Genomic DNA, 6,000 nt, shown 5'->3' on the forward strand with positions numbered 1-6,000 from the left:
TTCATTACTCAAGGACTGCTACTTCTTCATAATCACTCACCTTCCTGAGCAGAGATGGCCCCTTCTGCGCAAACAACACAATTGTAACAGCACATGGGTCTCCCTCTTTCAGCCATCTTGTGGAATCCAGGATGACAACTTTCCACACATTTGGAAGAAGGCAGCGGCTAACCATAGAAACAAGGAAAAGAAGGAAAATGTCTTAGGACAACTTTAAATCCATATAAAGCGTTAGTAAGTAAGGCTTAGTAAGGTTGGTAAGTAAGCCTTACTTACTTATTTAGTAAGTAAGCCTTACTTACTTATTTAGTAATAAGGCTTAGTAAGGCTTTTTAAAGCCTTAGTAAGATCACACCTGGAATACTACATCCAGTTTTTGTTCCCACATTTGAAAACAGATGTTGAGACTTTGGATAAAGTGCAAAGAAGAGCAACTAAGATGATTAAAGGCCTGGAGACGAAGGCACATGAGCAACTGTTGCAGGGTTTGGATTTGGCTAGTCTAGAGAAAAGAAGAACTAGGGGTGACATGATAGCAGTATTCCAGTATTTGATGGGCTGCCATAAAGAAAGGAGGTCAACTCATTTTCCAAAGCACCAGAAGGCAAGACAAGAAATAATGAATGGAAAATAATCAAGGGGAGAAGCAACCTAGAATTAAGGAAAAACTTCCTAACAGTGAGGACAATTAACCAATGGAACAGGAATTGTGGTGCTGGGAGTTTTTAATAAAAGACCAGACAGACTTCTATCTGAAATGGTATAGGGACTCCTCCTTGAACAGGGGGTTGGACTAGAAGATCTCCAAGGTCCCTTCCACTCTGTTCTGATTGATTGTCCTCAAGATTAATATCTGCAATGGGATTTCTGATGGTACTTGTATATTTCAATATATACTGTAGTGACATAGCTGTGTCTGAAACTTCTTTATTATTTATTATTATTATTTATTAGTCATATTTCTATGCCGCCCACTCTCCGAGGACTCTGGGTGGCTTACACCAAAGACAGTATACTAAATAGCATATTTCCCCCAACAATCTGGGTCCTCATTTTACCCACCTCGGAAGGATGGAAGGCTGAGTCAACCTTGAGCCGGTGAGATTTGATCTGCTGATCTGCTGAACTAGCAGTCAGCTGAAGTAGCTGCAGTACTACACTCTAACCACTGCGCCACCTTGGCTCTTTAGATTTAACTGAATAGGAAAAATGAAAGCAGGTTCTCTTCCTGAGATCTCCACAATCATCATTGCTATTATTAAGAACTTGAGAAACAGTGAAATCAAAGATCTCAGTTTCTGTACCTTGTTGAGTAATTTCAGGTGCCCGAGAGCATCCTGATTGATTGAAAATTTGAAATCCGAGGATCTTTGTTTTTCTAGACTCCCAAATGTCACTTGGGTGACAGAGTTATTTGGGGAAACCATCCAGTTCATGATGTCCAAGTCAGCTACCAGGTTTCCTTTTTCATCCAAATGTACTCCATCTAAGGAACGATTGTGCAGTTGAGAGTTTTGGAGGAAAGGGTGAAGCTAGAACAGAACAGAAAACAACAAAATGTAGCATGTTTCTTAGCAAACAAGAAGCCTATTTGCTCTGGCAATATGTGTCATTTTTCTCTTGCTATTTCATTTAAATTTCGTTGTAAAGCTGCTCAGAGTTTGATGGCTATACGTTGAATGAGTGAATGAATGCCTGTTTGATACTTGAATTGCTTACAGTTGAATCTTCTTTCCAGATTCAAATACTGTATTTTTTTGGACTATAAGACGCATCTAAATTTAGAAGAGGAAAACAACAAAGAAAGGTTTTTGGCCTCCACGTGCCCCATTTTCGGGGCTTTTGGGGGGGCTTTTTTGGGGCCTTTTCCAGCCTCTTTTCCACCCATTTTCAGGGCTTTTTGTTTGGCCTGTTTTTTTCAGAAAAACGGGCTGAAAAAAGCCTCAAAAATGGGCCAAAAAAGTCTCAAAAACAGGCTGAAAAAAGCCTCACAACTGGGCCAAAAAAAGGGCTGAAAAAAGCCTCAAAAATGGGCTCAAAAAAGCCTCAAAAACAGGCTGAAAAAAGCTCTGAAAAAGGCCAAAAAAAGGGCCTGAAAAGAGGGGGTCCAGAGCCCAAAAAATGGCCGGCAAGTGGACAGGGCTTTGGAAATATTCAGTCTATAAGACGCACAGACATTTTCACCCCCTTTTGGGAGACAAAAAAAAATGTGTCTTATAGTCCGAAAAATATGGTAGCTGTGTCCAGAGAGAGCTAATTCAGTCTTCTAACACACACAAAAAATCAGAAATCTTGTGACATTTTATAGGCTAATATTTCATTCTCTCTTCAGCTTTCATAGATGAGTTCCCTCATCGTTAGATCTACTTCATTGTAGAGGCCTCCATGGAAGTAAAGAATTCTAGAATGGAAGCAAACTAGGAACGTATCTATGTCAACGGCCTGTCCAATGTAAAAATATACTATGTAGGATCCCAAAATGGAAAATTTTGAAGGAAGGTTGATTAGTCCAACAATATGCAAGAATGCAACACTCCTGACAGATGGTCATCCAGCCTCTTTTGAAACACTTTCAGTGAAGAGGAATACACCATCTCTCAATATCCAGAATCTTTCAAAGATCTCATCACAAATAAGTCTCATTATTAAACATAGCATATATTTGATGAAGTTGTCCAATTCATATTATGAGATCATTAATATGTCCTTGGGTGAGGTCAGAGACATCAAGTCGTACAAGTTGATTTTTTTAAAAAAATAGAAAGGTCGTGAACTCAGAACTTTTACTTTTCACCTTGTTTCTCTAATAAAGGAGAATATTATTATTATTATTATTATTATTATTATTATTATTATTATTAGTTAATCTTTAGTGAGATTCACAGCCTTTGAGGCCGGTTAATAGCTCAGCAGCTCAAGTCCTAACCAAGGAGCTAGGAACTGTTACGATATCGTCGGAGGATGTAAGCTGTTCCGAGTAAGGTGGTTTTTTGTAGAGTCAAAATGTTCAAGTCTGTCAAATTTAGAATTTCTAAATAGTGGGGTAGCCCTTTGGGTATTGCTCCAAGGGCTCCAATTACAATCGGGACAACACATGATTTCTTTTTCCACAGTCATTCAACTTCAATTTGCAAGTCCTGGTACTTTGTGATTTTTTCTTGCTGCTTATCTTCAATCCGTGTATCACCAGGTATTGCAATGTCAATGAACCATACTTTTTTCTTTTCAACTATTGTTATGTCAGGTGTGTTGTGGACCAAGTGCCTGTCAGTCTGAATCCTAAATATTATTATTATTATTATTATTATTATTATTATTATTATTATTATTATTATTTAGAATTCTATACCGCTTCATAGTGCTTCTCTAAGCGGTTTACTAAGTTATCATATAGCATATTGCATATTAACATATTGCATTAGCATATTGCCCCCAACAATCTGGGTCCTCATTTTACCCACCTCGGAAGGATGGAAGGCTGAGTCAACCTTGAGCCGGTGAACTAGCAGTCAGCTGAAGTAGCTGCAGTACTACACTCTAACCACTGCACCACCTCGCAGTGTAGCTCAAGATTGAAATGAGGGTTCCTTGGTCTCTGAACTTAGTTGGTTTTTGTTTTTGCAGAATTTCATTATCCATACTAAATAACATCATCAGGGCTAGTGTGCCTGCAGGCAATTTTTTTCCAATTTGCATGCTTCCGGAAGCATTTTGATGCCCACATCTGGGTACCAATAGAGGAGAATACTGGTAGCTCAGGGTTGAAATGAGAGGTCCTTGGTGCTCTCTGAGCTTCATTATTTTCTTGCAGAATTTCATTAACCAAACTAGGTAACCTCATCAGTGCTATGATGTTGTTGATGAAGATACCTAGTTTGGGTAATGAAACTCTGCAAGAAAACAATCACCTTGTTTCTCTTTCTTTCTTTCCACTGATTTTTATCAACACTTATACGCTGCTTTGAATTTCGTCCAAAATCTCAAACCCGTAAAAGCCATACTCCACATCAAGAATAAGTCCATGCAACAATACCCACTGTAGAGTTTAAAAGTTATTCATGTTTCAAATAGTTTTTCTTAGTTTTTATTCTTTCTGATTAAATCATGTTTACAGTGTAGATAGACTTAGGCGTAGACTTAGCATAGCTTTATTGTCACTTTGAATGTACACTAATTGGCATACATTAAAATGAAATTTCATTGCCTGCAGATCTCAAAGGGTCTCCACCTCCGGCATACACTACATAAACATGAGTAAATAAATAAATACAAAATTATGCATATAACTACATATATTATAGGACACGGAGAAACAACACAGTCAGAGGTAAGAACATTGCTGGAACTCAGAATACCTGATTTTGATACTGTAATATACTTTGAAAATAATCTTAAGGAAGACATGCAGAGCAGATAGTAAGAACTGACTTGCATTTTGAGGTGAGATATGAAAAAGGATCATCATATCATAAATAGAAAGAAATGTTTGTCCTTAGAAGGCTCCAGCTGGTCCAGAAGGCTCCAACTGGTCCAGAATGCAGCAGCGCGGGTAGTGATGGGAGCAGCATGGCGCTCCCGTGTAACACCGCTCCTGCGCGAGCTGCACTGGCTCCCAGTGGTCTTCTGGGTGTGCTTCAAGGTGTTGGTTATCACCTTTAAAGCGCTCCATGGCATCGGGCCTAGCTATCTTCGAGACCGCCTGCTGCTACCGACGACTTCCCATCGTCCCGTGCGCTCCCACAGAGAGGGCCTCCTCAGGGTGCCATCAGCCAATCAATGTAGGCTGGTGACCCCCAGGGGGAGGGCCTTCTCTGTGGGTGCACCTACCCTCTGGAATCAGTTGCCCCCAGAGGTAAGGAGAATCCAAGACCTTAGTGCCTTCCGCCGTGCCCTTAAAACCCACTTTTTCCAGCAAGCCAGGCTGGCTTAAGAAGAAATTTTAAATGTTTTAATTGGTTTGTATTTTTAATTTTGGGCCAAATTTATATATATATATTAATTGTTTTTAATATTTGTATTTCATGTTTTTTAATTCTGGCTGTACACCGCCCTGAGTCCTCAGGGAGAAGTGCGGTATATAAATTTAAAAATAAATAAAAAAATAAAAAAAAAATGTGGATCAGGGTTGACAGGACAATCGGCAAAGTAAGCTCTGGATGATAACTATTTTGTTTTGTTTTGTTTTTGCAAACGTTGGTGACTTTCTTGTTGGAGTAATATAATTAATGATTCCTGACTGCTGATACACCTTTTCTATCTCTGTATAATCCTTTACCAATTTACAGTTGGATCTCTCAGCACTTTGCCTCAGCACTTTGCCTCAGCACTTTGCCTCAGCACTATTGCCAGGAAACCAAGCAATACTATTGTAGGATATTTTATGAAATTTTGCTTCAGATCTCCATTGGTTGGAGTGATGTTTTAAATGGATTAATAATAGAGAGTAATAGAATAATTTTATTGTCACTTCGCATGTACACTGATCGGCATACATTAAAATGAAATTTCATCACATACAGCTCTCAAAGGGTCACCACCTCCAATATACACTATATAAACATGAATGAATGGATCAATCAATCAATCAATCAAGAATTATGCATATACCCACATATATTATATCACACAGAAACAACACAATCTAGTTCGGATGTATCCATGTACATGGAGAGAAAAATGAATCTTGTGAGTTTACCAGACGGATGGCATAGGGAACAAAGCTGTTATAGAATCGGGTAGTCCTGCTACAAATACTTTGAAATCTCCTCCCAGAGGAGGAGCAACAGAAACAAACCCTAAAGTGGGTGCGTGGGGTCTCTAACAATGCTTTGAGCTCTAAGCCCATAGCTATTATAAGCAGGATCCTGAATGACAGGAAGCGAGCTTCCTATAATCTTCTCAGTTGTCCTTACCACTCGCTGTATGGACTTTCAATCTGAGGCACTGCTGTCACCAAACCAAACAGTGATGCTGTTTGTTAAAACGCTCTCCATCGTGCCA

Source organism: Pantherophis guttatus, chromosome 2, assembly GCF_059756535.1.
Source record: "Pantherophis guttatus breed Tessera chromosome 2, ASM5975653v1, whole genome shotgun sequence".
Classification (NCBI taxonomy): Eukaryota; Metazoa; Chordata; class Lepidosauria; order Squamata; family Colubridae; genus Pantherophis; species Pantherophis guttatus.